The sequence below is a fragment of the Hylobates moloch genome, unplaced genomic scaffold (assembly GCF_009828535.3).
Source record: "Hylobates moloch isolate HMO894 unplaced genomic scaffold, HMol_V3 SCAFFOLD_19, whole genome shotgun sequence".
NCBI classification, from domain to species: domain Eukaryota; kingdom Metazoa; phylum Chordata; class Mammalia; order Primates; family Hylobatidae; genus Hylobates; species Hylobates moloch.
In genome coordinates, this window is record NW_026652294.1 from 18,220,260 (window position 1) to 18,230,453 (window position 10,194).

Genomic DNA, 10,194 nt, shown 5'->3' on the forward strand with positions numbered 1-10,194 from the left:
TAATATAGACACACTCATTCCAAAAAAACAGAAATAGAAGGAAGGGGCGATGGGTCCCTCCCTGATAGGTTTGGCTGTGACCTCACCCAAATCTCATCTTGAATTCCTATGTGTTGTGGGAGGGATGCAGTGGGATCTAATTGAATTACTTGGGGCAAGTCTTTCCCATGCTGTTCTTTTGATAGTGAATAAGTCTCATGAGATCTGGTGGTTTTAAAAAGAGGAGTTCCCCTGCAAAAGCTTGCTCTTTGTCTGCTGCCATCCGTGTAAGACAAGACTTGCTCTTTCTTGCCTTCTGCCATGATTGTGAGGCTTCCCCAGCTACCTGGAACTCCAAGTCCAATTAAACCACTTTTTGTAAATTGCCCAGTCTCTGGAATATCTATCAGCAGCATGAAAATGGATTAATACAGTACATTGGTACCAGTAGAGTGGGGCATTGCTGAAAAGATACCTGAAAATGTGGAAGCAACTTTGGGACTCAGTAACAGACAGAGGTTGGAACAGTTTGGAGGGCTCAGAAGACCACAGGAAAATATGGAAAAGTCTGGAACTTCCTAGAGACTTGTTGAATGTCTTTGACAAAAATGTGGATAGTGACATGAACAATAAGGTCCAGGATGAGGTGGTCTCAGATGGAGATGAGGAACCTGTTGGGAACTGGAGCAAAGGTGACTTTTGTTAGGTTTTAGTAAAGAGACTGGTGGCATTTTGCCCCTGCCCTAGAGATTTGTGGAACTTTAAACTTGAGAGAGATGATTTAGGGTATCTGGTGGAAGACTTTCTAAGCAGCAAAGTATTCAAGAGGTGACTTGGGTGCTGTTAAAAGCATTCAGTTTCATAAGGAAAGCAGAGGATAAAAGTTTGGGAGATTTGCAGCCTGACAATGCAATAGAAAATAAAAATCCCATTTTCTGAGTAGAAATTAAAGCCAATTGTAGAAATCTGCAAAAGTAACAAGGAGCCAAATGTTAATCCCCAAGACAATGGAGAAAATGTCTCCAGGGCATGTCAGAGGTCTTCATGGCAGCCCTTCCCATCACAGGCCCAGAGGCCTAGGAGGAAAAAGTGGTTTTGTGGGCCCAACCCAGGGTCACACTGTTGCGTGCAGCCTAGGGACTTGCTGCCCTGCATCCCAGCTGCTCCAGCTGTGGCTGAAAGGTGCCACTGGAGTGCTCAGGCCATGACTTCAGAGGATGCAAGCCTCCAGCCATGGCAACTTCCATGTGGTGTTGTGAGTGCACAGAAGTCAAGAATTGTGGTTTGGGAACCTCTCCCTAGATTTCAGAAGATGTACAGAAACACCTGGATGTCCAGGCACAAGTTTGCTGCAGGGGTGGGGCTCTCATGGAGAACCTCTGCTACAGCAGTGCAGAAGGGAAACGTGGGGTCAGAGACCCTACACGGAGGCCCTACCGGGGCACTGCCTAGTGCAGCTGTGAGAAGAGCATCATTGTCCTCCAGATCCCAGAATGGTGGATCCACCAACAGTTTGCATCATGCACCTGGAAAAGCCACAGACACTCTACACCAGCCAGTGAAAGCAACTGGGAGGAAGGCTGTACCCTGCAAAGCCACAGGGGCAGAGCTACCCAAGATCATGGGAACCCACTTCTTGCATCAGAATGACCTGGATGTGCGACATGGAGTCAAAGGAGATCATTTTAGAGCTTTAAAATTTGACTGCCTCACTGGATTTTGGACTTGCATGGGGTCTGTATCCCCTTTGTTTTGTATTAGCCAATTTCTCCCTTTTGGAATGGCTGTATGTACCCAATGCCTATACCCACACGGTATCTAGGAAGTAACTAACCTGGTTTTGATTGTACAGGCTCATAGGTGGAAGAGACTTGCCTTGTCTCAGATGAGACTTTGGTCTGTGGACTTTTGAGTTAATGCTGAAATGAGTTAAGACTTTGGGGGACTGCTTGGAAGGCATGATTAGTTTTGAAATGTGAGGTTTGGCAGAGGCCAACGGTGGAATGATATGGGTTGGCTGTGTCCCCACCCAAATCTCATTTTGAATTTCCTTGTGTTGTGGGAAGGGCCTGGTGGGAGGTAATTGAATCACAGGGCAAGTCTTCCTCATGCTGTTCTCATGATAGTGAGTAAGTCTCACGAGATCCGATGGTTTCAAAAAGAGGAGTTCCCCTGCAAAAGCTCTCTCTTTGCCTGCTGCCATCCATGTAAGATGTGACTTGTTCTTCCTTGCTTTCTGCCATGATTGTGAGGCATCCCCAGCCATGTAAGTCCAATTAAACCTGTGTTTTGTAAATTGCCCAGTCTCAGGTATGTCTTTATCAGCAATATGAAAATGGATTAAGACAGTCCCAAATGAGTCCAAAACCCAGCAAGGCAAATTCCATTAGATATTAAGCCTCATGAATAATCCTCGGTTGGCTTGATGTCCCACTTTCCAAACTCACTGGAATGGCAGCATCACCCTCCTGGCTGTGCCGGGCAGCCCTCGTCCTTCATCTGGGTGCAGCAATCCCCCCGCCCCTTTGTCTTGGCAAGATTTGGCTCTCAGAAGTCACCATCCATAAGGGTTTCTTCAAGGGCTTCCCTCCCAAAACCAAGAAGGAAACATCCTCATCTCCTGGGCCTGTGTGGGAGTGGCAGCTCTGAAGACCTCTGAATCTCGTTCACAGTGATTTTCCCTTTTCTTGAATAATAGTGTATGTTTGCAGTCAGATACCTCTATGGTTTAATCTTGTAGATTCCAGGAAGTCCAACAGCCTTCCTTCAACTCCATTCCACTTTCTCTGCCTGCTTTAGTTCAAGCTGGCAGTGTCGGCTAGTATCATCCCATCTCTATTCCTGACTTCTGCTGACATGACTGATTAGGTCTACAAGTCATATTCATGATCTCCTTATCAAATGGTTATTTAGTCTTATATTTAGTGTTCTCTTCAGAACAAGCTTTCTTGTTTTTGTTTTTGATATGGATACTCAGAATTTTTCAAGTCTTCAAGTTCTGGTTTGGTTTTGCTTAACAATTTTTTTTTTTTTTTTTTTTTTTTGAGATGGAGTCTTGCTCTGTCACCCGGGCTGGAGTGCAGTGGCACGATCACGGCTCACTGCAATCTCTGCCTCCCGGGTTCACACCATTCTCCTGCCTCAGCCTCCCAAGTAGCTGGGACTACAGGCGCCCGCCACCACGCCCAGCTAACTTTTTGTATTTTTAGTAAAGACGGGGTTTCACCATGTTAGCCAGGATGATCTCGATCTCCTGACCTCGTGATCTGCCCGCCTTGGCCTCCCAAAGTACTGGGATTACAGATGTGAGCCATCACGGCTGGCCCAACAATTTCTTATTTAATCCATCCCTCTTTCACAATTTACCATATGAATTCAGGAGAAACCAAGCCTCTCCTTCAACACTTAGCTTAGGAATCCCCTCAGACTGAGTCCTATAAAAATGAATCCCATGTTGTTGCCCAAAAATTCCACCTTCTGCAACACATTTCTGTCAAGTTCTTTGCCATTTTTTAACAAGGGTTTTTTTTTTTCCATTTACAATAACAAATTCCTTATTGCCACTAGAGACCTCACCAGTATCTCCCTTTAACATCCACACTTTTATAGTATGCATCTCAGAACTCTTCCAGTCCATACATCTTACTGAGTTCCAAAGCCACTTTCACATTTTTTAGGCATTTATTACAGCAGCACCACAGTTCTTAATACCAAAATATGTATTCGACTGCTTGGGCTGCTATAACAAAATATTATAGATTGGGTAGCTTAAATAACAGAAGATTTCAGCTGATTTAATTTCTGTTCAGAGCTCTCTTCCTGGCTTGTAGATGGCCACCTTCTTGCTGTGTCCTCACATGGTAGGGAGGACAAGCTCTCTGGTATCTCTTCCTATAAGGACACTAAATCCTGTTAGTATCAAGGCCCCACCCTTATGACCTCATTTAACTTTAGTTACCTCCTTGTAGGCCTATCTTACACTAGGGGCTAGGGCTTCAACATATGAATTTTGGGAATACAATTCAGTCCATAGCATCTGTTAATACAAGTCTTACCATTTTATTCTGCTTTATCAAGATTGTCTTGGTGATTCTTGGTCTTTTCAATTATTATATAAATTTTAGAATCAACTTTTTGATTTTCACAAAAATACTCTAGTAGTAGTATAATTAACCTGTAGATCAGATTGAAGAGAAGTGATATATCAAAAATATTTAGTCTTCCAATTTATAAATATGGTATATCCTTCCATTTATGTTTGGTACTTTTTATGGGGATAAATCCAACAAGCCTTATACTTGTTAGATTTCTTATTTAATCCATCCCTGATTATATATATTGATATATTGATGTTATTGGAAACGTTAAGATTTTTATTTTCTATTTATCAATGTGAATTTTGAATATTGACTTTGTGTACTGATTGTATATCAATCTTCTAAGTTTATTTATTAACTAATAATTTATATCTTTGTTCTCTGGATTATTTATATACACAATTATGTTAGTTGGTTTTTGTTTTCTATCAATTACATTTAAAATTTAAGTATGTTAAATTTTTTCATTATGTATGCAGACATGTCTGGTTCTTTTCATTTTGTGAATTTCTGTTTATATATTTTGATGTTACATTGTCTGATACAAATTCACAATTGTCGTATCCTAGAGATGTATTAACCTCTTATCGTTATAAAATATTATTTACCTCAAATAATTATAAATTCAACATTCTCTTCTATTAATATAGCTTTGATAGACTGTTTCCACTCCTCTAAATACATTTAAGGAATATCTCTTAAATGCAGTTGTGGCACTTAATTTAATTTTAAAATCCTTGTCTTTAATTGCAATATTTAATCCATTTACATTTAATGTAACTACTAAATATAAGCCCAAATTTGAGGTTATAACTAAAATCTTACTATTTGTTTTTATTTTTTTCCCTCTATTTTTTTTCTCTGATCTCTTGACTTTGGATTTAAAAAAATATTCATGTCTCCTCCTACTAGTTTGCCAATTACATAATTTTTTTGCTATTCTTTTAATGATTACAAAAGACATGAAAAACTTACCAGTGACTTACCAGAATCTAATAGAAATTATTTTTTATGTCACTTCCCAGACAATGCAAAAGTGCAAGTATTTTATATCTATTTAACTCACTTGCATTTTGTATTATTGTCACACATTCTACATAGGGCTTAAGCCCTAAGAAGTATTATTATTTTATTGATATGTTTAAATCTTCATTTTTTAACTTACACACATATTTACTTTTTCTGTTGCTTTTCATTTCTTCTTTAATTCTGTGCTATTCTGAGAATATTTTCTCCTACATGAAGATCTTTGGTATTTCATTTAACATGGGTAAGATGATAATAAATTCAGTTTTTCTTTAATTGAAAATGTCTACTTCACTTTCATTTTTGCTCTGAGCAGAATTTTAAGTTGGCAGTTATTTTAGCACTTTGAAATTTATTTGCCTTCTGAACTCTCATTTCTGTTGAGACACAAGTTTTCTTACTGATGCTCTTTTGAATGTAATGTGTCTGTTTGCTCTGGCTACACCTTCAAAGTTTTCTATTTGTCTTTAGTTTTCAACTGACTTATACTATAATGTGCCTACATGTGTTTTCTTTATATTTATTAATCTAGAGATCTGTTAAACATCTATAATCTGTGACTTCAGTTTGTCATTCATCAATTTAGACAAATTCTTTGCTAATATCTCTTCAAATATTGTTTCTGCTTTATTCTTTCTCACTTCTATTCTGTGATTTCCCTTATACATGTTAGTCTTTTTCACTCCAGTGTTGTATATTTTGCATTTTTTTCTGTATGCCCCATTAATTTTTCTCTTCATGCTCATGTCTGGATTTTTTTCAAATAGATCATTGTTATAGTCTTTCTTTGCTCCCATCTAATCTACAGTTAAACCAAGTAATCGAACTCTAAACTTTAGTTACTGCATTTGTGTATTCCCAAATTTTAATTTGTTATTTTTCTGGTTCCCAGGTCTATGATGAAAATTTCCAATTTATCTAAATCTTTGAGGATGTTAATATTCTTAAAGTCCATTTTCAATAACTTTAGTATCTATATCTCCTGTGCATATCTTTTCATTATTGGTTTTTCTTGTTTTGTCTTCTAGTACACTTTGTAATATTTTACCAAATGTTATTTCCCATAATAATGTTTAATGGGGACTCTGAAAAATGTTATTTTTTCCAAAGAGAGGGTGTTATTTTATTTGTAATTGGCAATAAGGGTAAAGATAGATCATCTCCGTTCTTCTTTTATAAAGGATTTTGTAAAGACTAGTCTATTTCCAGTTTTCTTTCTAGCAGAAGGCAGCCCTTTGGTTTTTTGTTTTTTTTTTAAGTCTCACTCTGTCATCTAGGCTGGAGTGCAGTGGTGCAACCTTGGCTCACTGCAACCTCTGCCTCCTGGGTTTGAGCGATTCTCCTGCCTCAGCCTCCTGAGTAGCTGGGATTATAGGCACACACCATCACACCTGGCTAATTTTTTGTGTGTATTTTTAGTAGACACGGGGTTTCACCATGTTGACCAGGATGGTCTTGATCTCCTGACCTCATGATCCACCTGCCTCGGCCACCCAAAGTGCTGGGGTTAGAGGCATGAGCCACTGCGCCAGGCCACGATTCTTAATTAAAATTTGTCTGGTTTCCAGTTCTATGATGAAAATTTTCAATTCGTCTAAATTTTTGAGCATGTTAATATTTTTAAAGTCCACTTTTAATAACTGTAGTCTCTTTTTTAAATTAAAAGTCCTGAAGGGCTGCCTACTACTAGTGTGGTTTCTCCTTGATGAGCCGTGAAGTCTAATTATTTTCCCCCGCCATGCCTATGAGATGGGTGGAAGCTTTGCCTATCTATGCAGTCTTTTAACCACCACTTTTTGCTCAGCCTCTGAAGTCCCTCTTTTGAATCAGCAAATGTGTTACAGAGAAAAGTAGCACCCAAAGTCAGGTTGACTTCTCTCTGGAACCTTGACCCCTCAAGTCTTAGCTGTCTTGATAACTCTCCAGCTCCTTCAGATTGATTTAGTTTTGTCCAGTTTTTCTTCTTGTTCTTGGAGGGAAGGTTCATCTGAACAAGCTAATTCACCTTTGCCAAAAGTAGAAATTCCAACTGTATCACAGGAAGTCCCCTCTCCCCTTAATAGTGTGTTTCTTCGTGGTATATTGGCACCAACCCACCACTCTTTCACCATTTTAATGTCTAACACTTTGTCCCATTCAAAGCACTTCCCTGTTTCAGAGGAGCCTAAGCTACAAGTGGGGTGGTGGGGAGAAACGCTCTATTTTACCTTGCTTCCTCCCTGAATGTCCTCTGGTTTAAGCTGGCAGGAGAAACAAGGAGACAGAAGTGTCTTTACATGAAGGCACATACCACAGTGAGTTGGCAGGTCTTTTTCTGTCAATAGCCTCTGCTCCTTCACATTGATGGGCTTAAGGATTCTTTGTGTAACAGTCACCAAAATGCTGACTCTTTCATGAAAAACACTTGGTTAATCATGAGCCCTGTGGGTCTCCAAACCCTAAAACCCTAAATACATACACCATCTTGGAGAATGAAAGACCTAGTTCAAGTTTGTGCTTTCCACCTTCTCAATCCCTAATACTGTTGCTATACACTTTTTTTTTTTTTTTTTTTTTTGAGACAGAGTCTCACACTGTTGCCTGAGCTGGAGTGCAGTGGCACAATCTCGGCTCACTGCAACCTCCACCTCCCAGGTTGAAGCAATTCTCCTGCCTCAGCCTCCCAGGTATTCCAGGCATGCACCACCACGCCCAGCTAATTTTTGTATTTTTAGTAGGGACGGGGTTTCACTACGTTGGCCAGGCTGGTCTCGAATGCCTGACCTCGTGATCCACCCACCTTGGCCTCCTAAAGTGCTGGGATTAGAGGCATGAGTCACCACGCCTGACCTTTTTTTTTTTTTTTTTTTTGAGATGGAGTCTTGCTCTGTCACCCAGACTGGAGTGCAGTGGCATAATCTTGGCTCACCGCAACCTTCACATCCCAGGTTTAAGCAATTCTCCTGCCTCAGCCTCCCCAATAGCTGGGACTACAGGCTAGATTCCCTTCATTTAGACCTCAGTTTTATTGAGTACGAATTTAGCAAAACAGCTCAAGCCCAGCTGGCTTCTGGGGTTTCTTTTCGATCCATAGGAAACTTATATACCTTATCCATGCCAAATAGAATATGGAACTGCCTTGTTGGAGGAGAGGATAAGGCTGATTTTAATCAGCTCTGCCATCTCTCTCCTATTTCTTTCTCTTAATCCCAAAATTATTAAACATTCTACAGATCCAGCGGCATTATAAAATTTCTACGAGAGTTGTACAAGATCCCAGTGCAGAGGACAGAGGTGCCAGTATGGATATATTGACACTCTCCTTTGTCCCTCTGGTTTGAGTGGAGAAGTGAAGTAACGAGCAATGGGAAAAAGCCTCTCTTCATAAGCAGTTTTCTCCCCAGAGCAGCTTGTCTCATTTGCAGCCCTCATCTAATATTGACTATCTGAGGACTCTAGTGGACAAGAGCTACAGACAGTGTCTAAACTGGTGCCTTGTAGTTAGCCCTCTGAGATGGGGGCTGATATCAAGTGACGGCAGTTTTGTTAAATTGCAATATGTGATACTTATCGTCTTCACTCAATTTTGGACCTTAGCCAAAATTCTAGAAGAACAAGAAAAACCCTGCTTGACACCCTTAGAATAACAATTGTTATTAATAACACATAGGAAAATACAATACATATTATATTAAGCATACTTCAAATACTTTGCAAGTTCATCCTCTACCTTATTTTAGTCTTTATAACCACCCTATGAGGAAGATACTATAGTAGTCCTCCCTTATCCACAGTTTCACTTTCCATGGTTTGTTACCTCTGGTCAACCATACTCAAAAAATATTAAATGGAAAATTCCAGAAATAAACAATTCTTAAGTTTTAAATTGTATGCTGTTCTGGTAGTGTAATGAAATCATAGGCCATCCTGCTTGAGCCATGAATTATCCCAGTTTACAGCATATCCGTGTTGTATACACTACTTGAATTAGCCACTTAATAGCCATCTCAGTTATCAGATTGACTGCCAGGGTATCACACTGTTTGTACTTACGTAACCCTTATTTTGCTTAATAATGGATACAAAGTGCAAGAGTATTGTGCTTAATTTATAATTTAAACTTTATCATGGATATGTATACACAAGAAAAAACATAGTAAATATAGGGTTCTAGACTATCCACCTTCAGTCATCCACTGGGAGTCATGGAACCTATTCCCTGCTGATAAGGCTATCCCCAAGGTACTGGTAAGGAAACAACAGGATAGAGAAGAAATTATCCCCAAGATCACACAATTTGTAAGAAATAGGCTGTGTTCAAATGCAGTCACCCAAGATCTTCAACTCAATGCAGTAAGTGTCCACGGTCTGAAAGAAGTAACAACCTCCCATGCCCAACGAAGTCACCAGCAAGTTGACCAGAGCAGGTGGGGAATGCAAGTGCAATGAACAAATACATCCAGCTCCTCTGAGGACAGTTCCCCTTCCCTCCACTCCCTATGCCCACAGAGGACAGAAATGCATAATGAAAGCTGAAAAACTACTTTTCAAACACCTTAAACTCAACTGATAATCATAAATTATCTGTGGTTCTGTCACTCAACTGCAGGAGCACATTCTTCCCTTCTTCTTGAAAACATTTCTTTTAAAAATCCTGCTATCCATAGACTCCACCTACAGCAGGTTTCATTTGCATTTCAAAAAGGCAAGGAACCAAATATCCTGTCATCTCCTGAGCACAGAGAAGAAGAAAATCCTCTGCTTCCCTCAGGGAAGCCCACTGTTACCTCAACAGCCCCCTCCTCATGAGGGGCAGAGGATGTTGCCTAGAGACAGCCAGAGGCTGCAGCTGGGGACACACCCTGTGGGAAGTCTTGATGTAGTCTTGTCCTTAAAATCCATTCATGGCTCTGCTGAGATCTCGGGAAAGAGTCTCTTTATAAATGTGGGGTTTTGTTTTGTTTTTCAAATTTTGGAAAAGTCACCTCTGGTTTTAAAATAATTACTTTCTGCTCCAAACAGATTAGTCACTTCCCAAGAACCACGCTTCTCTTTTTCTTCTCCTGTCAGAGTCACCTGGACTCAGATCCCAAAGGATGCTTCTCAGGAGAGG